Source organism: Miniopterus natalensis, chromosome 13 (assembly GCF_054644295.1).
Source record: "Miniopterus natalensis isolate mMinNat1 chromosome 13, mMinNat1.hap1, whole genome shotgun sequence".
NCBI lineage: Eukaryota > Metazoa > Chordata > Mammalia > Chiroptera > Miniopteridae > Miniopterus > Miniopterus natalensis.
This window is the reverse complement of record NC_142093.1, coordinates 8,126,510-8,154,282: the sequence shown is the minus strand read 5'-3', so window position 1 is coordinate 8,154,282 and position 27,773 is coordinate 8,126,510.

Here is a 27,773-nt window from a genome sequence, read left to right as displayed (position 1 = left end):
GTGCGAGAAGCTGGGCTGCAGGGAGCAGCGAGAAGACAGACACCATCTCCGCCCTTGGGGTCGCCAGCTAGAAGGGAGGCCAGAGGGAAGGCACCGGTTCCAGGTTTTGCATCCATACGGGGAAAGGTCAGGATGCTGAAGGGGCACCTGCGATGAGCCTGACTCCTGGGGGGAGAATACTCAACAACGTTCTCTCCTTGTTTTAACTGATTAATGAACCACTAAACATTTTTATACCCCGTAGGATGTGCCCAAGATTGCGCTACTCGCTGAGACGGGCAGATTTGAAACTCGGAAGTCCTATCTTAAAAGAAAGAAACGGCGATCCTAGTTTCAGTGGAGACATCGATAAGGCTTTAATTCATAAGTTTGCTAATGGATGTCCCCGCTGTTCAAACACAAATGCAAATGGGATCCTCCCTCTGCCCCACGGCCTCCTGTGCTGCCCTCCGCCGAGGGTTCCCGGCATCCCTGCCCGCGGCGCTCCCTCCGCGGAGAACTGACGGCAGCGAGGGGCGGACAGTCCTCTCACCTGGTCTCGGCCGGCGCCGGGGCAGACGACAGCGGGCACCGGAGCAGGCGACAGCGGGCACGGGAGCAGGCGACAGCGGGCACGGGAGCAGACGACAGCGGGCACGGGAGCAGACGACAGAGGGCACGGGAGCAGACGACAGAGGGCACGGGAGCAGACGACAGCGGGCACGGGAGCAGACGACAGAGGGCACGGGAGCAGACGACAGCGGGCACGGGAGCAGACGGCAGCGGGCACCCGAGCAGACGACAGCGGGCATGGGAGCAGACGACAGCGGGCACGGGAGCAGACGACAGCGGGCACGGGAGCAGACGACAGAGGGCACGGGAGCAGACGACAGAGGGCACCGGAGCAGACGACAGAGGGCACGGGAGCAGACGACAGCGGGCACGGGAGCAGGCGACAGCGGGCACCGGAGCAGGCGACAGCGGGCACCGGAGCAGGCGACAGTGGGCACGGGAGCAGGCGACAGAGGGCACGGGAGCAGGCGACAGAGGGCACGGGAGCAGGCGACAGTGGGCACGGGAGCAGGCGACAGAGGGCACGGGAGCAGGCGACAGCGGGCACGGGAGCAGGCGACAGAGGGCACGGGAGCAGGCGACAGAGGGCACGGGAGCAGGCGACAGCGGGCACGGGAGCAGGCGACAGCGGGCACCGGAGCAGACGACAGCGGGCACCGGAGCAGACGACAGCGGGCATGGAAGCAGGCGACAGCAGGCAGACCGGAGCAGACGATAGCGGGCACCGGAGCAGACGGCAGCGGGCATGGAAGCAGGCGACAGCGGGCCCCGGAGCAGACGGCAGTGGGCAGACCGAGCGCGGCACCTCCCGAGCTAGAGCAGCCCGCCCTCCGAGCCGCATTCTGCTTCGTCGGCGCAGGGCCGAGCTGATCTCCCCGGGCCCAGAGGACTCCTCTCTGGCGCTCCTGCAGGTCACAGCCGCGGACGCCCCGCGGCGCCTGCTCCAGGGTCAGGCGGCCGCTGCCGGGTCACACCACTCGATTAAAAAAAATCAGAGATGTGTTGCCCTTGGAAATAGACCGCAGTAAAAATAGACCCAAATGTCCCGTGTCTCCGGGAAAGCTCAGGTTATTGTCTCTTTATCCAATTCCTTCGAATCTGTAAAGGCAGGAAGAGCTCCAGGTCTCGGAAGAAACTGTACAGCTAAGAGCAGATTTAATAATATAAACTTTTCTCCTGCACAAGAATAGTGACTCACAAAAACCCGAACTCACAAAGCAGCCAGGGCTGTGACATCCTGGGGAAGGGCGCCGAGTTGGACTCGTATTTATCTTTCCATAATTAGGCTGCCCTGGCTGTCACGGGGACGCCGCGCTGCTCCGAGACGCCGCCAGCATTCAAACGCGGAGTGGCGCTAAAAGCGAAGGCAGGTTCCACTTCCGAGCAAGCTGATCAGTTTGGAGAAATGTCCCAAAAGAAGACTTGTCACTCAGAGTGTTTCTTAAACGCGACGACTTCTCTGGAATTCCTTCCACCTCTCAGGCATGCCCGTCTACTCGAAAGAGACGCCGGCTGCACATTAAATATCTCCGAAGACCTTTTTGGAAAGAGAGATTAATGCGAGTGGTCATTAAAAGCTGTGTCAGGGCCTCGTAAACACGGGCGCCGTGCAGAGCTGGCAGAGCAATCCATCAATCAGCAACAACCCTGGAGGGCCTGTTGCAGAGACAGTGGGGGCCCAGGAAGGTCCTTGACCAGATGACTGGCATATGGAAAAGGCTGTCTGTCTCGTGGGGACCGTGGGTTGGGCATGAGGCAGCTGGGAGGGAACGCCAGTGGGGAAGGGCCCTGGGAGGGGCAGGCCTAGGCTGGGGGCCGTTGATGCGGGGTGGGTGACTGCGAGAGGCCTTAGTAACAGAAAGAACAGCAGGTCTAGTGTCAAGTGAAATATAGGGGCCTGAGCAGGCGAAGGTGGGTCTAGAACCCAGACAAGCGAGTCATGTAAATACGGAAGCCAGTGGAAGCATCTGGTAGAGGAAGGTCAGAACCCAGGGCAGCTGGGGGGGGGCGATGCAGGAGACTGGGAAGTGTCAGGGCAGTTTGAAGGGTGGGGAGTCTTTAGGAGTCTTCGAGGTGAGCTACGGCCGAGGGGCTCAAAGACCGTAGCTTGGCTACCCCACCCCACTCCCCCTTCCAGACACCCCTCCATCGGCCTGCCCTTCCCTTAGTAACCACAGGTCCCAAAGCAGCTTCTGGGAGCCTTACTCTAACTGCCGGCTGAGGGCTCCTGCGCTGACTCCGCTGCAGGGCAGAGAAAGTCGGCTGTGCAGAGAACCATCCCTATCTGCCTATCCCAGGCACTCCCGCGGGGAGGAAACGATCACAGGGCGTTTTGGAAGTGTAGACACGTCAGGGAACAGTCGCCCATCAAGGCCCCAAGAAGCAGCGTGCCTCCAGCAAGGCACAATTAGCAGCCGCAGAGATTCCTGCCCCGGCGACGTAGCGCAGAGAGGCACAAAGACACGGGGCCCGGGGAGAAAATAAATCAGGGGGGCACAGTGCACGCGTTCAGCTCTCACAGCGAAGCCCCTTTTCTGTAGAGCTGGGCAGGGCAGATCAGAAGCGCGTTCCAGTTCAGCCTGCGTGGCTACGGGACCCGTTTCCGCCCCTGCGCCGGGAGCGCCGTCTCTCTACCGTGCGCGCTTTGTCTGTTGTGGGGCTTTCGCTTTCGCTGAATCTTACAAATGTTTGTTGAGTGCTGTGTGTCACGTGTCTCTCTCTGCCAGGTGCTAACGGGGCTGCCGGCCGAGGGCCGAGGGCGGGTGGAGGGCGGCGGGAGAGCAGCGCCCGGGAGGGGCACCTGCCCCGGAGGGGAGGTAGGGTCGAGGTGCTAAAGTCAGTTCTCTGAGTCCATCAGGACAATCAAATGGAGGACAGACGAGTGACGGCTGGCGAGCAGGACAGCCAACTAGATGGAGGGAAATTCTACAAAATACAATAGGTGGACGTGTCCAGAAGATCCCCAGAGATGAGTGAATGGCTCAGGTCACAGATAACAAAGCCCCCTCATGGTGGCAAGGAGAATGGACTGAGAATTGGAAGGTAACCCCAGCCTTTCCCATCAGCTCCCATGTGACTTCACAAAGCCTCTCTTAGTGACATTCCTTCTTGGACTCCCCAAGGACACTTTTCATTTTTGCCATAGGACTGTATTTTTCCCCGATAAGTGAAACTATCATATTATTTCCATCGATGCCAAGTCCTACCTGAGCTCACCCTCAGGCAAAATTGTAAGTGAAACCCACTCTAGAACTCCCCGCGGTTGTCCTTCAAAACCGGAATCACCGCTCGAGTGCGGGGCCTGTAATCACCCATCTCTTCATGATGCAAATGTCCCCGGGAGAAGCTGAAGGGAAAGAGACACAGCAAGGGCTGGCTCGAGGTGGAAGCCAGTGCGTGTTAAATCAGATATGACCTACCTTTGCAATATGTCATTTCTGAATTTGTTTGCACATATTAGGAGGGAGCAGACTTTCCTGATGTTATTTCATCATAAGCTTGATTGTATAAACCATAGGGATGGAACAAATATAGCTGAGTGATTCGAAGGGCTCTCTGACTTTCTCAGGCCCGTTTAGTGGGGCTCAATCTTTTCTCCGGGCTCCCTTGTAGGTGCTTCTGTTAACCTTATCAGTCTAATGCAGTTACCCCTCTGGGATATTTCAAGGACAGAGACCACACTAAATCACCTCTGTCTTGCACAGTATATGGCACTGAGAACGTGTCCAATAAACACTTGTGCAGGCACCCAGTGAGCGAGCACACACACGCAGCAACAGGGCAGTGTCCTAGTTTAACGGGTCACCAGTGGCTGCTGCAGAGCTTCAACAGCACGTGGCGTTGGGCTGCGCTTCGCCAAAGAACTCGTCCGTGCGCTTCACAACTGTTTCTCTGTGAGCCTCACAGCGCGTCAGGCCGTGGGCTGCTAGCTCGTTCAATTCACACGACAACCACACAGACGCCATCGTCACCTTCATTTTATAAAGGAGGCAGCAGGCAGGAGGGGAAGGCATAGAGCTTGCGCAAGGTTATTTCATAAGCCTGATTTGGAAAACCCAGAGCCATCTAACTCCAAATAGCGTGCCCAAAGCACCAGGATATATGTGTCTCCAGAGGCAGCTCAAAGGACTCGGTCAGTGTCCGGGCGAGTGTTAACCTCAGGGAGGATTTTACGTGGATGAAGCAAGAGCAGCCGGTTGAAAGCTCGCCAACTCAGGTACAGTGCAAAGTCTCCTGTTGACTTGCTGTGTGACCAGGATAAAATGCTTCCTTTTTAAATGGCAGGGTCCTTGTTTGCCAATAATGGGTATTAAACTCTGAAATCTTTTTCTGGAGTATATCACGACCCGAATAGGTCTTTTATGTCTCGCGTGTTAACACAGTTTTTCCCTCCATCAGCTTCTTCTCATTGGCCGCGTCTCCTCTCACCCGTCCTTGCAAATGCAGACGTGCTGTTCAGTTGAACAAAGAAAAAAAGACAACGGTAAAATCTTTGGGCTAAGCAAAGTATGAAAATGAACAGCATAAGAGTGTTAACCGAATTTGACGTTGGAGGTGACATTGCTAATTTCCACTGCCTCTCCTGTCTCTATGAAATGCACAGAATGACAGGCTATCTGCCAGGGAGTGGCAGGATCCTCTGTCTTCTCCCAGACCCGGGCCAATGTAAAAGCTGTGCAGAAGGTCAGTGAAAGAGAGGGGAACAAAGGGTGACGCATGCCAGGAAATAATTGAGGCCAAAAAAAAAAAAAAGAAAACTTTAATGGGTTGCTATGAGGCAAAGGGAGGAAATCAGAGATATGAAATACATACTGATTTAGAAAACATGCGGCAGCCTTATAGAAACTTGGTAAATTGGTGAAAAGCACGGGGACTTACTTATGCGATTCACTTGACTGGCTACCATCACCCCTTCTATGGGCAACTGTGCCGGCCTCTGCCAGGGGGCCGCAGGGGAGGTGTCAGGTGCATCCTGTGCTTTAGGAGCTCCCGGTCTCAGGCGAAACAAGCACCAAACATGAAATAAACACAAAAGGGTGTCATAAAGCGTATCCCGCAGTATTCCCGGACCCAGCACTGGACCTGACAAACGTAAATGCTCTAACCGCAAGTGCTGAATGGAATGGAAGTGAAATGGAAGGGCTTTGTCGTCCCTCCGAGATGGTGAAGAGAGAGGGCAAAGCTGGTCCAGAGGGTTTCCCAGAGATGAGCCCCCCCGGGCAGGATTACAGATCAGTCCATCCATCACACAGTCAGACAAATGTCTCCTAGGACTGATGGCATCTCTAAAACCCTGCAATAAAGCTTAGAAATGCTCGCCTCTCACCTGATACCCAAATCGTGTCTGACCTGGGTCAGTTCGAGAGCAGAACACTGCGAGCACAGCTGGTTGGTAAGAGCTGGGTGGCAAGGTGCAGAGACAGATTTCCAAGGCACACTGGGGTTAGAGAGCCTTTCATACAGATTCTTTGTGGAGGCTCACTAAAGAGCTGCTCGTGGTGGAAGGCAGGAAGGAATGATTCCTTTCAAAGTATAGCACTTCAGAGAGTCCTACAGCAGCTGATGAACAAGACTGGAAGCCAGTGTGGCTCCTTGGCTTGACCCCTCCGACCTGTGACCTTCCACAGGGACCCCGGAAGCCTTCAGGGTAAACTGCAGCGCAGGGCCCCCCGAGAACTGCGTGGACAGCAGTGACTCCTACCGCCGATCCCCTCCTGAGAACCACAAGGTCAGCCCTTCGAGAGCAAGTCTGATTTCTCAGCTTTCAGCTGGGTGAGATCGCGAAGGTCACCCTGATGCTAACTAGGAAGCGGCCTCCAAAATGCATCCCCTTCATTCTAGCTGCATCGGTTACTGTTATTTGTGAAATGGGGGAGAAAAAACAAAAAAAAACACAGAGCTGTTGGAGGCAACAATTATTAAAAGTTTCGATGAAGAGCTCTGCAATATGAAGTGCTTGTTAAAACTGAGAAGCACCCCATGTACCCTCCCGGCTCCCCCCAGACTGTGAGGACCCCATTTGTAGGAATTGCCTAGACAGCAAGTATTTGGAAGTTTGTGCTTCACCATTTAAAGCTGTCATCTTGCAAAGTAGCTCATTATTTCAGAAATATGAGCATTTTAAAGACGCTGCTGCAGTTCTCAATCACGAGGTTTCGCTGCTTTTATTTAAAATAAGCTATCTTGAAATCGCTTCCCAAATCCACGTCCTTGCACACAGGACTTGAACGGAGCGCCGTGTGTGCACATGTGCGCACATTTCAATGCGGTGTCTCTTTTAACGATCCCTGTTAGGATGGCCCCTCTCCTTCCGAATTCCCATTCACTCGAACAATAAACGGGAGAATATATTTTCTCTTACACACCTCACTGAAACGAGCTTCGGGGAGAAGTTAACTCAGCTAATTTGTTTGCCTTGCATAATTATTATAATCACCCGCTAAGTATTACCAGCGCGTAAGCACTAATATCCTACAAGAACATTTTCATAAATCCTTCCTTTGAGCCCAAGGACCAGAGTTTAGCTTCCTTCCCTATCACGGGGGGCGCAAGGCACCGAAGAACTGAAGTCCAGTTACAGCCCCGAGCGTCAGTGAACCCCGGTGTCCCTGTGAGAGGGCGACAGCGAGTGGCAGGGCGGAGATGACAACAGAGAGAAAACAGACTGAACGTGGCGGAGACAGCAGAGTGACCCAGGGCTTAGGTGTCGTCTCCCGGCTCCGCCCTCAGGCCGCCTGGGCTCTAAAACTTACCGCGTAGGCTTGGGGACGTTCCTGAATCCCCCTGCTCCCCAGGCCCCTCATCTGTAATGGAGGCAATAATAGTTCATACTTTACATTTCTGTCCCGAGGATCAAATGAGGTAATGGGTACTGAGTACTTATAAAAGCGTTCGGCCTACGGGAGAAGCCTGTGTTTTGAAAGACCACTGCGTTTACCATGGGGAGTGGACCGGTGGGGGCCCTCCTGGATGCGGGAGAGCACACGGGAATTATGACGAGAGTCCCAGCCAGAGACATTGTTGGGTGAGGGCAGACAGAGGCTGTGAATATGGGGACGACGGGGGAAAGTGAGGATATTTAGGAATTTATTTCCCATGGCTCTGGAGACTGAAAAGCCCAACACGGAGGGACAGGCTGACCCAGTCCCCGGTGAGAGCTCTCCTCCTGGCTGCAGATGACCACCTGCTAGCTGTGTCTTCACAGCGTGGAAAGAGAGAGCTTTGACCTCCCCTCTTCTTATAAGGACACTGATTTCATCACGGGCGCCCCACCCTCATGATCTCATCTAAACCTAATTGCCTCCCAAGGCCTCACTTCCAAATACCATCACATTGGGGGGTAGGACTTCATTCAACATAGGAATGCTGAGGGGACACAAACATTCGGTCCACAACAAGCGCATGTGTAAATCACCTGGGATTTTGTTAAATTGCATTACGTTTTGATCTAGTACTGCTGTGGCGAGACTGAGATTTTGCTTTTTTAACAGGCTCCCAGGTGACGCCAAATCTGCTGGTCCAATGACCATTCTTTGAGTAACCAAGTTCAGGACCACGCAGAAAGGAGATGGTACAAACGGATTCAGAAGTTCTGTCTCTTTTTTTACTTTTTATAAGGAAATATTTTAATCATACAGAAAGTTAGAAAGGATAATATAATTTAAAACCCCATATTTTAAAAAATTTTGCCTATTTATGTCATCTGTGTTTTTGCTGTGATAATTAAATGTAAATTTTAAACAGCATGACATTTTAGCAACACTAAGTATGCATCTTCAAAAATGAGGACATCTCCTGCATAACCACAATAACCTTGTCACTCAGCAAAATTAACAAGCATTGCTAAATATCATTAAATAGCATAGTTAGATTTGTGTTTTAGGAAGGTAATTCTGAAAGCGATATTTCCCCCCTTATTTTATGAGGAGGTATATATGTGTGTAAATATGTATGTGTAGGAATATGCACCTATCTGTACTGATGTTCATGGGTGCACAGATGAATTTATCTGTTCTGGGGTGGGGGGGGTGCGCTTGCCTGAGCGAGAGCAGGCCTGCTTCGCTACAGAGCGGAACCCAACACCAGTAATTTCCCCATTTCCCTGGCTTTCAGGAGGCAGCTGCTTGTTCCACGGGGTTGGCTTCTCGGGATGATTGACCGCTGCTGTTCTGCCTGCTGGGGAGCTATTTAAGTCCATGACTAGAACCCCAAGCAGTCCTTTGGCAGATGTCACAACTTCTGTGTGCCCAATGCATCTTTACCTCAGCAGGAGAGGAAATATGACAAGAAATATAAATGTGTCAAATATATCAGGCTCTGAAAATCAGGGAAGCATCTGGAATTCAGCTGGGTCATGCTGAGCAGGCCAATTTGCATTAGCCTGGGTGGATGAAGGGAAGTTCTGCAAGTGAATGACATGATTTGTTGGAGGGGTGCAGTGGCTCAGGTGGGCCTTGGGCTCCCCTCCTCGTGGCTCTACGAAAGCCCCAGGGTCTGGAGAGAGAAGACCACTAAGTGAGGTGCTCAAGTGCCTGCTATCAACATGGACCTCTCAGAGCAGGGCTTGGTGGCTTTCTCCAATGCATCCCCTCCCCAGGCTCCTCATCATATGGACCCTTACTGAGGTCACGGCCAATAGGACTAAAATGTTCGAGGCTTTGCAGAGAAATGATGCAGAGCTGGAAAGTGAGCTTATCAACCATAGCCAATGAGCACCAACTCTCCCAATGGGTGCCTAGAGGGGAGATAACCTCTTATCTTCTCCGGGAATTGTTAGAAGTGACCACAGCCCCACAGGGCCAATCCAGGAATTATTTATTGCTTTAACAACATTAGAATGAGACAAATTCCGACAGGGTAGAAAGTATGTGTAAAAGCCAATTGGCAGCATGTTGCAGGCAGTCCCGGGTGGGGGCCCAGAGGAGTCTGCGCTGCCCAGGCCTCTCTTAACTGCTCACTACCAGCAAGACCAAGTCCACCCAGCACTGGAGTGCTCCCACTATCCTGCGTGTGCTGGCAACGCAGAACATAAATGAAACACAGGGTTGCAAACCACAGGCGCAGGTGCAAGCCTCCGGTCTGCCACTTCTGGCCAGGGACCATCAGCAAACCACGTCACCCCTCGGAACCTCCTTGGCTCTTTGTGTAGGTGGAGTGATGAACCTGGCATTGCCGCTGGGAAGAGCAACCTTGGGCCATAATAGTTACTGTTTGAAACGAAACTAAAACTCATGGAGGACACTGCCTGTATCTGAATTCTGTATGTCCATAAAATACAGTAGTCAATTTGATAGGGGCTTAATGAATGCTTGTTGATGCAATGACATGCTTACAGAAGCTGCAGGAGTTTATTGGAAAGTTCATTAATTTATCGAACAAATGATAGTATGTGCTTGTTACATGGAAATCCTTATAGGGAGAGAATAAGGGAAAGGCTGATGGGACTCCCATCCCTGTTCCCTTCAACCAGAGCAACTTCTCCTTTACCTGTGTTATTATGTATTAGAGGCAGAGGGCATGTTTTGCTTGAAAAATTATGTCCCTAGACATGAGCTGCAGGATGAGGGAACAGGTGGCCTGTGGATTACTAACTATCGCAATTGTCTGATGCAGTTTTGGGTCATGCCACAATCACACGAGGCTTAGCTCCCAGCTGTTGGACAGGTCAGCGAGGGTCTCTCACCGTAGCCCTGGCTTAACTGGCTGCTATGAAATCCTGAACCTTTCTAACCATACACCCCTCTCCAGACGACCTGTGTACACTGACTTACCACCCTGTGCTGTCCCACTGAGGGCTGTCTCCCCGAGCTCCAGGCATGGTGACCGTAAGGCAAGGCCGCTGAGAAGCCAGCACTCCCAGTAGTAGGTGGACCCAGGGGAGAGGGGAAAAGACAGGAGTGACCCTGACACATTATCTTGCCCTCAGCCGGGACCATGCCCTTACCACGCACAATGCAGATGATGGAGGGGCCGCAAAGGGGCCTCGCTGGGTCCTTCTCTAGGAAGGATTTCACTGCCTCCATGTGGCCTGCTTCTCCCTTGAGGGCCTGGGCTGTTTTTATAAATCTCTCCTCCCAGCTCATCTCTCTGCAGTGCCTGGCCCCAGCAGGTGGGAGAAATGAGACCACTTAATATGTCTTTTAGCTTTAATTTGTGCATAGGAATCGTGCAGGACACACTGGCATAGATGAGATTCATCTCCCAGAGCTACTATTGATCAGCTTATTTGGCACAAAATGTGGGCATTATTAAAAGGGCTACATAAGAAATAATTGCATCCGGGGGGATAGCACGTACTTCCAATCCAGCCATGACCTGACACAGAAATTGGCTTGTTTTAGCTTTCTAATAGCCAACAAGCTGGGCTTCTTACTGAAACGAGATTTCAAATCCAGGCATATGGTAAAACTTTTTAAAAGTTTTACTCTTACAAGCTGAAAAGAAAATTCAATATGTTCTAATAAAAATTCAATATGTTCTAATAAAAAAAAAAAAAAAAAAACCTTGCAATTATTCATGGGAGCAACCTACTGTTGCTTGATGTTAGCAGAAAGGGTGAGGGGCTAATCTAAGCAAAGTTGTTCTCTGAAGACAAATACTCCATAATGGATCCCCTGCCACTATCAGCATAATGCCCCAGTTTGGGCCCTAAAATGTTTTAATAACTAGTCATGGAATAAAAAGTCCTGGATTAGCTTTTACTCTGTTGTGTCACTGCATTTGCTGCCATCTGGACTGTGGAGGTCAGAGCAAGAGCACTAGGAGATGGAGGGCAGGTTTTGACTCAAAAAAATGTATGTCAGAGCCATTTAGCATACGATGGGCACGTCATTTCAGAAGGGCTATTTCGTGGAAAACCCACTGGCCTCAGGATAAAGGGACTTTAATCTTCGTTCCCAACCTCACTCATAACCGGAGATAAGACATTTACTTAGTAGAAATAAATGGACACTTCTTAAGATGATGAATAGAGATCTAATATTGTAAGATACAAATGTGCTCAAAGGAAGCCCTAAAAGTCATCACTGATGTCAGGAACAGCACAAGAATGTTCCCTGCTTCCATTTCCCAAACATATCTTTAAACAATTACAAGCCAATGCAATTAGGAAAAAAAAAAGGCAGCAATAAAGATATAAGATTGAAAGAAAAAAAAATGTTTCCATTATTTTGTGGATGACAGACATTTGTAATTTTAGAAAACTCAAAGACAGTCCAAAAAAAAAAAAATTAAAAACAAAAATATACCTTAACAAATGTATATAATTAACATTAAAATAAAGTTTCCTTATATATAAAATATAACCTAAAAGATATAGTGGAAGAAAAGATGCAATTAATAATGCTACCCCCCCAAATAAAATAGCTTAAAATTACCTTGAGAAACTTATAGGACCTATAAGAAGCAAAACATACTACTACTGAGAAACATGAAATAAGATTTAATCGTATGTCATGTTCTAACTTGATAAGTAAGAAGACTCAATATCAAAAAAATATATAACTTCCCCCAAAATTAATATACAGCTTTTAATAGTCCAAATTAAAATACCAATGGATTTTTTCAGTACCTGACAAATGATGCTAAAGATTATGCATTATCTTTATGTTATGCAAGAAATGTTATGCAAGAAAATTCTGAAAAAGTATAGTAATGAAGGAACTCAAGCCCAACCACATAGTAAAGCATATTATGAAGTCATCATGATTAAAATGTATATTTGAAACCTAGATAATTTTATTGACCAATGTCACCCCAATAAATTTAAAAATGTAGTGAAAAAAATTAATAAAAATGTAATTGCTCTTGAAAAAATGAAATAGAATAATTATAATTATCTTCATTCCCTCTCTCTGCGATTTATTGGCCATACTTGAAAAATCTATCGCCTTGGTAGAAAAATTATGTTTTGTCTTCATTCAAAACATCCTGGGAATTTTCCTCAGATAATTGATTAAACTGTACTTAAAATAAAACATTACCATTTTTATTTCTCACTGTTTTGATGCACCTAAATTTTCTCTTAATTCAAATTTATATTTAGTATTTTCGTATATTTTAGTAATTGCATCTACATCTGATGAAATGTGGAAGAAACATATTTATTAGATTGTAAATTATTATGCAGTATGCAGTTTGGATCAGCTAAGTGCACCACAGTGTTGTTATGGATTAATAAGGGGGAAATGTATGGCATTACCCAGGGGAAATGGAATGAAATGAAAATTTTAGCTCACAAAAATAATGGAAACAAATGGCTTGATTGTCGTATACGTTAAGCTGGAAAAAAAAATTATTGCTAACATCCCTCTACCACCTGGCTCTTGAGAATACTTGAATGGTACTTTAGTATCTTTTCCTGGAATATGCAATTTATAGCTGACTAAACCACCTGTACCATTTTTCCATTAGCTGCATTGAATGCATATTTATTCAAATATATTTTTATATATTTGGCTATAAATGCAAATATGTACATAAAAGAATATAAAAATAATGTTCGTAAGCATGATTTAGTACTATCTGGGCTTGGTGCTTTGGAAATGGGGTTAGCGATACTGCTGTGAAGTTCAGCAGGACAGCAACTGAGTTATAAGATAATTATTCTTTTTCAATGGCTCTCACCATGACAACTCAGCTCTGAAATTCAACTATTATTCAGCTCAAATTATTGTCAAAGTTTAAAGGTTCAGTTTTATTGACCTCCTTCTGATATCTATGACATCTAATCGCCTGGGTATATGAAACCAGGTTGTTAACAGCAAGAGCAGCTCGATAGATTCTTTACTGTACACACCTGGGCAGTTCCTTTGTGAAGCCCAAGTGATGATTCAGTCTGTGGGCTCTGTTACACACACAGAACCACCTTGAGGCAGAAATTGGACATGGCATTTTCATCCCCCTGACTACCCAGCTGCAGATCTCTCACAGCCCAAACATCCCAGTTTGTTTAATAGTCAAATATACGTGATCTTGTGACTTAAATTGCAAATCCCTGCTCAAATTTTACACACATACACACACACACACACACACACACACACACACACAAGAACAAGAAATATATAAAAGGAGTCATTTAGATTTTTGTGCCAATAACTCTGATAAATTTCCCCAGTTTAAGACTATGTGGGCAAGTATCCTACCCATTTATCTCACTCTGATTTTGACCCATCTATAGAATTAAAATTAAGAGAAGTATTGTTTTCAAATGTCAGGTCCAAAAGAAGCTCATCTCCTTGCCCCAGAATCTGCTCAGCAGCAGTCAGGACATTAGATTTCTAACATTGTTATAACAAAATAACAAAAACTAGGTGGCTTAAACAACAGAAATTTATATTCTCACAGCTCTGGAGGCCAGAAGTTCAAGATCAAGGTTTGGTTTCTCCTGAGGCCTCTCCTTGGCTCGGAGATGGTCTCCTTCTGTGTCCTCGCATGGTCGCCCCCCTAGTCTGTGTGTTGCCTACGTCCTAATCTCCTCTTGGTATAAAGACACCGCTCATATTGCATCCGAGCCTACTAATCCAAATAAGCTCACTTGAGCTCAATCAGCTCTTTGGGTCTTATTTCCAAATACATTCTGAGGTCCTGGTAGTAAGAACTTTAATATACAAATTTGGAAGTGGGGCAGGGGATATAATTCAGCCCATAACACTGTAAAGGAACCAAAAATAATCTTAGGGCATTTTTTATAACTACTATTATAAGTAAATTCTATTGATCATATAAAAAATGTGTAGACTGCATCTCATCTTTCATTAATGTATAGACCTATTAGTAAGATCAAACCTAAACATGAGAAAGATTACTAGAGAGTATCCAAATGGGTAATAAGGCTATGGAGTTCCTCAAGCTCTCCCAGGATAAATACCCCGTCTCTGCCCACAGGGAGCTTACTGTCTAGAAAAGGGGAACAGATCCATAGACAACTAATTATAACTTAGCCTGCCACCTACTCTCAGCGTATGAGCAACATGCTGTGGGAGCTCAGAGGAGGCGGCTGTTTCCTGAATTGCTGAGGGAAAGGGTTAGGAAAGTTTTGCTGAAGAGATGCTGAAGCGAACGTCCATTAACCAAAAGAAAGTCAAATCAGCCCCCATCTAGGGTGTAGCATGGAAATAATGACAGAGGCGTGGGGCACGCTCCATGTGACATCAGGGGTACAGCTGCTCGTGTTTAGGCAGCTGGGAATGTAGGTGTAGACATGAGGAGAATGGCGCCTGGTATAAAGTATTTGGTTGTGGAATCGCAGGCACACAGCAGGACGTGGGTGTGGTGGCAGCGATCGGCAAGGGTGAAGAGTGTGGGAACGAGCAGCCCTGGGACTAGAACCCGGGCCTGCGGGGACAGCGGGCAGGGACCGATTCTTGCCATGAACCATTCAGAGCGATGGGCAGCCAGCCCAACTGGGAGGTCAGAGCTGGGAGCATGTAAAGTGAGGGACATGGTGTTTGGCTATAACGTCTACATAGTCAAGAGTGAGCTCTAATTACACGCGTCCAAATATGTAAATAAAAGTCCTTGGTTTCTGAGTTTGACTTGCCTATTACACACTCACTTCAGGGCCAGCTCCCACAAAGCTGGAACACATCTTTCTTTTTAGCCTTTGTAACCCTAGCTCCTAGCACAGGGTAGGTTCCCAACCTACGCTTACTGAACGGATGAAGGTGCAGTAGGGACAATGCTTACTGATAACCCAGTACAGCGCCATGCTGTGCTGAGTGCTGCCCACTCGGTCTCCCCACCACCACGTGGGCACGTCGGGGCCACTCTGCCCATGCCCGGGGGGCCTGAGCCTGCGAAGCCTCGCCGCCTCCTGCCACCCCTCTCTCAGGAGCACCACAGGGCGAGGGAGACGCTGCCCAATTCCAACAGCTTCCAACACCTCCCCGAGGAGCCTAGTGTGTGCACGAGGTTGCCGTGACCCCCTCCAGTGCCCTTCTCTCCCGGAGCCACATCTTTATCAGTCAAAATGCAGCCCCACACCCCGGGACCAAGCCAAGGCAGCTCCCGCCCCTCCCCTGCCCTCCGCGGAGGCTCCGGGCTCTGGCCCCAGCGCCCCTCCCGGCCCAGCCCGACCTGGCTTCAGGGGCGCGGTGGCATTTCACTGCCCCACAGTCGGCCTCATCGTGACCTTTCGTCTCCATTCCCTGCTCTTCCGTCCCTCCTTAAAGCCCTGCATTTGGGGGTTTTCTTGTACGTGTGTTTTATTTTCAACTTGTCTCCTGCTTCCCTCAACTACTCAGAAGCCAAAAGTTCATGATTTTACGCATTGTGAGAATAAATAACCCAAACGGAGGCCCATTTAAACATTCAAAATAGCCAACTAAGATGCCCAGCACACGCGTCCCCTGAAAGACATTTCTAGAACACGTTTCCCACTCTCCGAAGACTGAAGAGAGTGGAGCCAGGCCGGGGTAGACTGAGGTGGCAGAGGCCTGGCCCCCCTACCTAAGGCTCCCTGGCCCCCGCCGGCCTTGCCGGCCACACGGCGCTCTTTGTGCGTCCGAGGGTACTGAGGGCCCAAATCACTGCTCTGGCCCAATGACCTCCAGCGTCATTCGTGTCGTTAGAACACTTCAGTGGAGGCAATCTTGAGTGACTCTATTTAAATCAGCAGAAAACTGCCTCAATTTCCATTTCCACCAGCCAGGGGACCCGGGAAGGATGAAGAGACCCGCAGAAGCTGATTGACACCTGTGGCTGCAGCGAAGACCAGCCACGCACTGGAACAGGTCGCTCCCGCCCCCACTCACTGTTTCCGCTATGAACACCTGGGGGGCGGGGGGCTGCACCCTGTTTCAATCAGCCCCACCCGAATCCACGTGAGCCTCTGATTCCACCTGAACTCGATAATCCACTGAACGGGCACCTTTTAGCATCTCTGCAGCGGACCCTCTCGAAGACCAGCTCTGCAAGTGAACTGGAAAATTAGAGCTTTTAACTGGACTCCCTGGAGGTGCATATGTAAAACAGAATAATAAATGATTCCGTTTCAGTTCAGAACATAGAATTAATCATGGCAAGAGGGGGAGTCGGGAGTCGTGCGGAAGGGCCGCCGTGGGTCACTGGTCACCACCCTTTGCTGGCAATGCGGTCAGCAAGGGGAGAGCCCGTCTCCTTTGTTACCTGGACTGTGTGAGGTTTCTGTGGCTGCATGTAGCGTTTAGAGACACCACCAGCAGGAAAGTGACTTCCCAGTGCTGGGTTGTTTCTCTGCTGAAAATTTCAAAAGCCCAGCCTCAGGCAGTGGAAACACAGGCCATCAACATAATGAACACATTTGTCACCCCTTTCCAGAGGGAGGGGGCGAGAAAGGCATCCGAGAGACCCCGGGGAGGCAGGATGGGCAGGCAGAGGCTGAGAGCTTTCGGAAACCTCTCTTTAACCACATCAGCGAGGTCACAGAAAGACCACTGGTCCAGTGTCCTTAGACAGACAAACCTAACTGTCACCAGCAACAGCAGTGGCACTGCATTTAGAGCTGGCTGGAGCGTGTGCCTGTGGGCAAGTCAGCTTAGGGGTGGGGCCTCTGGTGCAAGAGCAGTCAGAGTCCTGCTACTCCTTTGTCGCCTAGAGGAAATGCAGAATCTCGGGCTCGGGCTGGGACCTACTGAATCAGAACCTTTATTTGAGCAAGATCACTGGGCAATTCCCACACACAGTGGACTGTGATTCAGAGCACTGTTTCTGGACTTGGAGAGACATTGCCCAGCTCCTCTGGCATTGGCCTACACGGTCCTTGTCAAGGCGGGAGGCAGGTGTGTTTTGCCCAATTAATGGGTATGCATTGCAAAGACAGACTTCCATTCCCCTGGGCTCTCTGTTGGGCACAAATCCATAGAAACACAGGACTGTGGCCTGTAGGTCAATATCACAAGGGGACGGTCCCCCCTACCCCCTAATCCCCCAGGAATGGCTGCCCAGAAAAGGGACTGGACCTGTAACTGAGTACAGAGAAGGTGCCATGAGGGGAGCCTGTAAAGTGGGAGTATCCCAGATGGAAACATTTGGAGTACCCTGTGGAAGGGGGTGTCTGCAGGCAGGGCTGTGCAGGGGATGGTACGTGCAAAGTCCCTCCAGGGGAGCAGTGGGAAAGAGAGGAGACGCATGTATCTAAGAGTGGGCCTCTGCGGTCTCCCTGCTGTCAGACCCCTGTTCTGGACCTTCTCCCACACCCCTCCCCCAGGTCCCTCTCCCTCACACCTGATGCCCTGTCACAAACCAAGGCTCCCACCCCAGCCCCACCTTCTCCTCTGTCTACCCTGCCTGGGCTCAGAAAAACCTCCGTCACAGCCCCACCTCTCTCCTGAGGGCCAGCAATCCTAAGTCAGGGAGAAGTTATGGGGAAGGTCTATTTAAAACTAAGAACATCTCTCCGGGGCTTCCCCAGTCTGCCTTCCTCCTGCACCTCACTGCCGCCCAAGCCCCTAAGCGTGTACGTGCTCCTGAAGTTGCATTGGATGAAGGAAAGGCTGGGCATGTAAAGAAGGCGGAGGAGCTAGAGCTGGCTCTGTGGGCCTCAGTGTCAAGGGAAGGGGGTCCTTGAGAAGGGGAGAGTGTCCTGCCCAGTCAGCAGACTCCCTCTGGGATCCACCCACAAAGGAAAGTGATGTGTCCAGGCCTCCTCGGCTGCTTGAAATATTGAATTCACAGGACCAGCAGGTAGTCGGGCTGAAGGGTTATCATTGTAGACTTGTGTCATATAATGAAATGTGCTCATGATCTTCTGCAGCCCTGGTGCTCTGGTGCAGACAGAGTGGAGCTCGAGTCCCAGCTTTACTCTCCATGAGAAATGGGCGAGTTCTCTTCTGTAAAGTGGAGAAGAGCCGTGGTCTGACAAGGTTACTTTGATACACGAAATAATAATACACATTCTCGGGCACGCCAGAAAGTCAGCGAGGTTTTTATTCCATTAATTACATCAGAAAGGGTAATATCTCCAAACGTGTTTCCTGTGAGTTGGAAGCCGTTTCTAACCGCAAATGGTTTTCCAACATCTAAAGGCTACAGTTTGAACCTGGGGGGGTTACTGGTTGAATGGGAGGAACAAAGTCTGCCAAGGACTTCAGACTTTGGAGGCAGACTGATTAAGGTAATATTTTATCAATGTAAGTATCGATGAAATGGGGATATTAGGAGAAAAACTGGTGGAGGAAAGGAAATGGAAGGAAAGCTTTTGTGACTCTGTGTTTGCAATGTGCCTCCAGCATAGTAAGAGCCGAGGGGACTCCAGTACAAACGCCAAGCGCAGCAATAGCATCATTAATTCCCCTCCCTTGGCATGTCCGTTATCAAAGCCGGGCCCCCTGCTTGCAGGCAACAGCACGTTCAAGTATTGCCCATTTCAACTCCTTGGTACTAAGTGTAGTTCTTGGGCAATGCAAACATAATTTTTGAAATGCAAACACATGTTCATTTGCCAGTAATCCTGAATTCATTAAAATAGAAGCCACCAGCTTATATCAGCACCTTTGGGAATCCAACCCTACTCTTAACACTGAGATAAATCATCTCCCAGTTCTAGCACTTACCAGTAGTTAGCCTTCAGCCATCATCAACATATAAGCCAAGATACTTATAATTAAATGGATGTTTTGCAATAAATGGTTAAGTGCCAGATATAAAAGTCAAGCATTGCATGTGTGCATTCTAAAATGAATGAAACGTGACAGCTAAAAAGTGTATTTTGAAAGGTGTGTACATATCAAAACAACTCAAAGTTCAGACATCAGTCTTTCCTCAGTTCAGTTCAATATCAAGAAATGTCATGCCAAGAGAGTCTAATTCTGGAAAGTTTGCACCCTAGGGGGAACAGGGTCGGTCTGGAAAGAAGGTCGGAATCATTTTCCACTATAGCGCTCACTGTCGCCAACATGACCGCGACATGTTGGAATTTAAGAAGCATGACACAGAGAGAACACAAGAACAAATGCAGAGAAGGGTTTCTTCAAACCAACACTATGTCGGCAGCAGCTACTCTCCCTGGAGACGCAAGAAGACAGACGATGCTCTCGACCTGGGGACTCAAACAGAAGCGCTCACAGTGGAGTTTGCGGCCTTAGCCTCCTGTGTCCACACCCGCCTCTCTCCAGGGGGTGATCTCGTTCCTGCGGGAGGGAGCCCTTCTTTCATTTAGAACCCCATGCTTTATGCATGAAAATCAATATCTTCCAAAGAGGCTCTGTGATGCCTTGGGCTGGAACACACACAAGTGGATGGGAGGAAAGACATTCAAGAAGACCCACGGGAGATTTTTGGCAACCCATTTAGAATATTCCAACCACAAATATTCCTTAAATACCTTGTTTCTAAAATGAAGCTCTGAGCTGCAGGGAGACCAAGACTTAGAAAGCACCCATTGCCCACAGGGAAAGGGCAAACTTGTAGCTGACAGATTCTTTCTCTTTAAAATTGTATAACCACCCAGGCCAGTGTGGTTGAGTGTCATCCTATGCACAAGAGGTCACCAGTTCAATTCCCGGTCAGGACACATGCCCTGGTTGTGGGCTCAATCCCCAATAAGGGCTTGCACCAGTAGGGGTTGTTTCTCTCTCATCGATATTTCTATCTCCCTCTCCCTTCCTCTCACTCTAAAATCAATAAAAAACATATTTTTAAAAAATTGTATAACCAAAGAGGATTTCTAGGTATTGTGTCAAGTGGGCAGCAGATCATTCCATGAGCCACCTCGACAAGGAAAACGATGCTAACAGTCACCAGTTATTCAGCTTCTGCCATCTTAGTCCCTGGAAGACAGGTAATTTACCAGGTAAACTGAATTCTGGTACTTACTTCTCCAGAGGTTTATGGGGGTTTTTGGCAGGTAAAGTGTATGTTGGTTAAATTTCAGGAAAATCTAAAAGAAGCTCCCCAGCTCCACTGAGGACACAGCAAAAAAGTTCAGACTGGATTTTAAGATGCTTCATCCAGCTTTGAGCCACCCAGAGGCTGTGTCACCAAAGGGCTTGGCCACCCACGCTGAGCTCCAGGTCCCACGGCTGCTCTGAAGGCCTCTGACCACTCCAGCCACCTCGTGTGGCTTTGTTCTAAACACCATGTGCTATTATTGGACCCGAAGCATCCTTCTGGGGCAGAGAACAGCTGTTGATGAAGATTTCAGGGGTTGCTATGCACAAAACACTACTTTTACTCAGCACCCCGCTGCCTCGTTTGCGAGTCTGAGGGTGAGCTGTCCTTGAGTAATGAGCACTGCTTTTCCTCTGTTCATATTTCAGCGCACAGATCACCTGCAGGGCACTGTGCTCAGCACTAGAAGGAGACTCCCGATGCACCCCGGTTACTGCTACACCCTGCAGGCCTGCTTCTGCGCCTCTGCCTTGGATCCAATGATCCTTTCTTCCAGTTCTCAGTCTCAACCTCCCCTGTGACACATCTGACTCAAAAGCCTAGGGAATCAAATGTCGCCTCTTATGGAACTGCTCTAATGTAATCTCTGGCAGACTTTAGCACACATGCAAAATATACAGCATGTCACATTGCATGCCATTTTGATGGATTTGTGTCTTATTTTTAATTTTGAAAGCGACTTTGCAAAGCAACGACTTCAGCCTCTCAATGTACTGACGGGAAACTAAGGCCTAGAGACAGGAAGGGGCATGTTGCTGCTGTCAGATCACCAGAAGCCCTGGATCTTGCTCTAGGGCCCTTTCCACTCCAGCTACTAATCCACCAAGTCATTCACCAAGATCTGGCGTGAACAATGAGATGGGCAGGTGTCATGAGGAAGATAGTGCTAGAAGCCTCTCTGTTTCCAGTATAAAAAGGACTTTAATTTGGGAATTCGAGACTTATAAAGAGACCAATGAAATGCCTACTGCAGTCTCTGTAAAGTATTGGTCTCTTGTTTTTCACCTTCCAAATGCCATGCTAAGAGCCAAGGTCTGAGAAAACCTCAGCATGTTGCTTTCTGATTCCAAAGAAATAACCTGAGGACTGTCTGTGTAATGGAAGACTTGGGTTTACTAGGACTTACACGCTCACGGGGCGGGGCGGGGCAGGCCTGTTGGTGAAGTCTCCACAACACAGGCTTTTTAAATACAGGGTTACACAGAGTGCCGAAAACAAAGCAATCAGGGCATGCAGGGTAGACATGCTCACACACAAGCTGCAGGGGGTCAAAATGCGAGCTTTTTACAATCCAGGCTCGCCTCCGAGAACAGTTTCTGTTTGGCCGTTTCTTGACCGAGGAGCTGGTGAAGCCCCCAGGATCCCATAGCACCCCTACAGATGGCCTTCATTATATTCCCACAGGGTGGGGGAGGGGAGTTGGAGCTTGGGAGGGGGTCCATGTTCTCACATACCACACATATCCTATCAGTGAGCAGGGGCCATTGAAGATTTTTAGACAATGAGTGCCAAATCTATTAGAAAAATCTCTCTGAGACCCACATATAGCAGATGCATGGCTAGGGGCAGAACTGGCGGCATTGGAAGAATGGCCCTGTGGGCACTACGTCTTTGAGAGTCTAGGCCCTAGGATTCAGCCTTCACGATTGCTCTTTCCTGCCCATTTCTCCAGGGCTCGATAGCTTTTCATCTCGCTTTTACCCTGTGTGCTCAGTGAGGTACATGAGCAAGGCAGGGTCTACTGATCACCAAAATTTCAGGTCATCCACTCTTATAAAGGACCTGAGTGAAAGACACATGAACATAGGCACTTTGCCTGCCTATTGCCCCCTCCCCTTGCCCATCAGTATTGCATTTGTCACCATCCAGAGTGACCCCTTGAAAATGCATCACCATATCACATTTGGTGGCTGAGTCAACAGACACATTTTATGTATTTATAAGCTGGGGAGAGTGAAGCCCCATCTCCAGATCCAGAGGGCAGATGAGTTGGAGAGAGCAGCATATTTATTCAAAACCAGCCTCGGCTGCGTGAGACCTTTACACACATGTAAGTAAACAGACTGGGATTATTCCTGCCTCCCTGCAGGCCCCCACTCATTCATCACCTTCCCTGAAGGCTGTAGGTGGCTCTGCAGTAAGGAGGTTCCAGCCATCAGAAGGGCAGCATTCATACCGGGAGGTTAGCTCACTGGCTTTCACCTAAAGGACTCCCAGCTGCGTCAGAGGAGAACCACTAATCTTCCCAAAAAACGTGGCCGCCTTCCTCCTCACTCTCTGGAGACAAGCCCTGGCAGGTAGCACCAGGTGTTGGGCGGGAAGGAAAATACCTGCCCCTGAGAACAGCATCACAGAGGGACACTAGGCTTGGCTTTGCTGTCAACCCAGCATGCTGGGCACTGCATGGTGCCAACCCAGACGGTGCACAAAATCTAAGCGCCGCCTCTTCATCCTCGGAAGCTTGAGCCTCCCGGGTGCCTTTCTTCACTCTGAGCCTCTCAAAGGAGGTGGGGCCCAGCTAGTTGGATTTGGGTGCAGCAGGTACTAAGAACCCAGCTGAAAATCAGATTCTGAGGTCAGGGGATATTCAAAACGCTTTGGCCTGTGTCTTTCTTCACTTTCTCTCTTTAAGGAGAGCTTTTATCATTCTGTAAGGATTAGATAATCTAGCAGAAATCCGAACCATTTTTTAAGGCAAGTCCAAGCCGCAAGGAGTGCCTGAAACGTGGATTTGAAGAAATCAGCCTGGCAGGTGGAGAAGAGGGAAATGTCACAGGGTGGCAGAGTGTCCCCTGAAGACTCAAATGCCATCTCTTTCCACCAGCAGATGCTTAGGGGCCCACCTCTGTTAGCTCCTCCAATCTCTGGGAAGACAGACAGGGGATTAGAGCACAGAGTGGACTTCGAATTGGAGAAATTTGCGCAGAGACCTAGCCTGTGGTTAAAAACTGAACCTTCACTCTTTTCCTACAAACAGCAAACCATGACTAGGGTCTCTTGACCAGGGACAGACGCAGTGGAGGCAAAGTGCCTGAACCCCGTGTGACCCTGAGCACATCATGGAGCAGCCGTTAGGCCCAGTGTTGGCCCGTATTTCGCAGAGAAGAGAAACACGAAGCAGCGTGGAGATCTGCAAACTCTGCCTCTTGCCCTTCCAAGCCCAAGATTTACAGCCAGGGCTTCGGTGAGCCCAAGGCTTCCTTGTGGGAGGCTCGCTGGCTGTGTTGTGTGGTTTTTTTGTTTTAATGACCTTTTCTATAGCGTTCGTTAGTACAAACTAAAAGCCCCACGTGAGTGATGCTGGGCGATGGTTGATAAGCATTGTGCGAGCTCTCGGTACTTTGTCTTGGAGACATTCTCTCCTCTGCTCGAGCCTTCACCGCTCCAGTAGGGACCATTCCCAGACAGTCTCCACTGGACCATGCGCCCGGAGGTCACAAAAGCATAACTGATAGATATACCCACCACCTGTCCTTCCTCAGTCACTTGCCCCTCCACTCAACAAGCTACTTGGATGGAACTTATATATAAGTGCCTGAGGTCAGAGATTGTCACGTAAATGCAAGGGTACAGAAGCCATAATCTGACTATGCACAGAAGAGCCATTTGAAGACCACACTAAAATCTACTGGATCGTAATGTATTCCGAAGATGGGTCACAAATAATGCAAATGTTAAGGCACCTTTTGTAAGTATAATTAACTCGTGAACCCTCTAGAAAGTGCATGTGAGACATGGACCTTTGGGATTTATTTTTTATTGTAAGAAAAAGAAATGGAAGCTAATTATCATAAAGTTTCCAGATTGTGACATTCTCAGAGAAGAGTTAATATTACTTAAAGTTGCTATGACCCCTGCAAAGATGAGGCCAAATGAATTAATTCAATAAGAAAATAGTTTCAGAAAGAGTCAGCTGCCATTCCGTCTTAAAATTATTACTGGGTCTAAGAGTAAGCGGGAGAGAGTGAGGGTGGCGAACAAAGCTCTCTGAGCAGAGGCACGTTCTGCCTCGCCGAGCCCGTGCCAGCCTGGTCTCGGCCACCGGCCACCAGCCACAGTTTATTCCTTGGAAATGGAGGGGCTGTGCCAGGAGATTTGTTGAGGAGCAGAGATTAGAAAGGGGAACCTTCCAGAGGATGAACTGTGAGGAGTAAGCAGCGGTGGCTGGAGGAGACATTTGCCTGAGACCCACTTCTTGGCATTTGGTGCAGAAAGCTAGAAGGCTCTGACTTAAGTTGGGAACACTGGCACATTGGGAGCAACAAGCCCCAGGCAGCAGCTCCCAAAACACCGCCATCTGGGGACTCATCTGAGAGCAGCAGATCCTGGCCTGGGAGGAACTCGGCGACCTCTCAGGAGCCAGCAGTTGCACAGAATCCTGCTGAGGGAATGTGCAGCTTGCCCGTGTCCCATCCCAGACTGTAGATGCTACCAGGGTCAACCCCAGGTGGAAGGAAAGAATGCTGGGTTGACCAGAAGGCTGTGATGCAGCCACAAAGGCCTCAGACAGTCTCCTTGGAGCTCAGGAGCTGAGATGTCCCTGCAGAGGTGTCCCAAATTGGGACAGTTGTCCCAGGCATTTTAAATCTGAATCAACCAGCCATTGGGCGACTCCCTGCAAAGGGGTCTAGCAGGGCAGCTCTCTTCAGCTGAGACTGTGGAGTGGGGTGTAAGACTCAGCTGTCAGTCACCAACATTCTCATGGCTGGGAAGCTGAGGCCTTCAGCCCTGCAAGGGAGTGGGGCCTTAAGTAGCCACTATCCCCTCTACCATCAGGGCTGCCCTCATGAGGCCACCTATCTCCATCTGGACACTGCCTCCCCACTGCACCTCTTTCTGAGCAACAGGGCTCATTCCCTTCCTGCAGATCCCCAATGAGCACTGCCCTCCCGTCATTGGGAACCTGATGTGACTTGTTGCTTCTGCAATTTGCTGGCCATGATCCTTGTGCAACCTCTACTGCCCTAAAGGGGTTCCTTTGCCTCTTCAGCTCTGACCCTCCCCTAATCTTCATCTGCTCAACCTTCATCTCCCACCCCAACACACACACCCAGGCAATACATTGGCCAGACCATAGAGCACAAGGCAAGCCTTGCCAATGTAGGTTTGTCAGGTATTTGACTGATGCACAGGAAAGAGGAATGGTGGCAGCGGTGGATTTAACTAGGGGACTGAGCGGGGTGGCAGGGACCCAGGTTTCTAGGGTGTACGATAGAATTTCCTTACTTCCTACACCCCCACTCTAGAAACACCGCTGCTGCTTCTGCCCCAGCACAGAAATCTCGACCTGGTTTTGCTGCAGAGTGATCACAGCACTTCGCATGAGAAACAAACCCAAAACCCACCCAGAACCAGAACCAGAACCAGAATGGTTACGAGGCAGGACTCCCGAGTTTGCCCCTCTCCACTTCCCAGCCCTGGCCCTTCCAGCTGAATTACCTCTCAATTATATGTGACATAAACTTTCAGGGGTTTGGTTCCCTGTTTAATAGTCAGGCAAATAATAGTCTTAATTGCTCATGAAAGACCCATAAGATTTTAGAAGGAAAAGCTAATAAAATGGGAAAGGAGTCAAGTTGTTCTGGCTCATCCTGTCAGAATAAAGAGCCCCACTGGCATGGCACAGGTGACCCCGATTTTTGCTTTACCTTTCTTGCCTTTTCATTTCATTGGTGATAGCTACTGGGGTGACAGAGCAGAGAACAGCACTTAGAGGGTTGTTATCGATCCGAAACTGTCTTATTGCTTCGTGGAGAGAAATTGCAGGAAGCACTTTTTAGATATTGATACCTGTTTGTCAGAGAAAGTACAGATGTAGGACTCCTGAGGATTCATAGAGGGTCCTGACAGGTCAATTTCTTAGAGAGAATCAACTACCTGGAATCTGCACTTTAGTATTTTCCAGCATCTGGCTTCTCCCAGGATTTACAAGATAAGCCCTGGAATCTATGACCATCTTTTACCCCCACCCAGCCCTGCCCCAAACTGGGGAGAAATATTCCCATTTGCTTTAGGTCCGTGTAATCACTTGCCCTCCGATATTTCATCTGTAAATGGGAACGTAGCTGATTTTATTATTCTGCGCTATTAAGCATCGTCTGTTTCCAGATGGTCTGAGGAGCGGGTCTGAGCCGAGTGTGTGTGTCGCTGGGCCTTTGCTAATCTGTCGCTGGGGGCACACGTTCTGCAGGCTTCACTTTCAATAACTGGCCTGTGTTTCTGCAAATGGATTTACATTTTTATGTGCGACTGATGACTTCTCCAGAGAAACATCCCGCGAATGCCTGGCTCACGATTATTACATGTACAAGTCATAAAGCTATGTAATAAGACTCATAAAAACATGCAAATAGCCCTTTTCCAGGGAGGAAAGGAGCATGATAAGCCCGAGAATCAGAAGCTTTGCAAAGCCGATTGCCCTGCAGGGAAATGACAGGAAGGGGGAGAAAACCTCCTCTGGGATGTCCATTCGTAAATAAATAAATAAGCCCAAGATCTCCAGAAATCTGTGTGGCTGGGGAGCCTCCTGCAGTGGTCAGAAGAGGGGTCCTGTGCTGTCCTGCTCCAAGCGAGAGTGTGCGCTCCCAGTTCCCCACCACAGGAAGCCCCGTCACGCATACCCTCCCCCCCGGGAACTCAATCTTGAGGCTCACCTCCCCATTTCATATTATTTCTTTCACTTCTCCCGTCCACGGCGGCTCCTTCCCACTGGTGCCCTCTGCTCCATGACCCTCAGCTCTTATTTTATATTCCGTCTGTGCCTTTTCTTCTCTAGGGGGTTCATGACTCTTCTCTTTCATGCTAATTATTAGGAGCCCAGGACTAACACCAAAGGCATGACCCCTTTGCCCCAAAATCTATAACCTTAAACTCATTAAGATAAAGAGGTCCAGGGAAACTGACCATAGGTCAAAGGGAAAATTAAAATGGCTTCTGTGCGTTAATGCTTATTCAGATTTAGAAGTCAGGAGTACAGACCTTACTTCACACAGACATTGAGACGAGTGACAAACTGTGGGTAAGACTTTGACATGGAGACGGGTGTTCCGCACAATGCCCAGGGCATGTCACGCGGTCCTCAACGCATTAGGCTGTGGACAGAGACCACGTCTGTCTTGCTCACCACTGCGACCACAGCGAAACAGCTGAATGAATGGGTTAGAACTGCAAAAGCCACATGTGATTTGCAAAAACCAAACCGTAGGATTTATTGAGTTTGAAATCTCTTTTTTTTCAACAGCTCGTTGGTTATGTATATCTTCTGAAACAAGCAATTTCTGGATGAGGGAAGAACAGAGCGAACTCAGGCCTCTCTCACAAGGTCAACCACGCGTCCGGCTGAGCACGGGAGG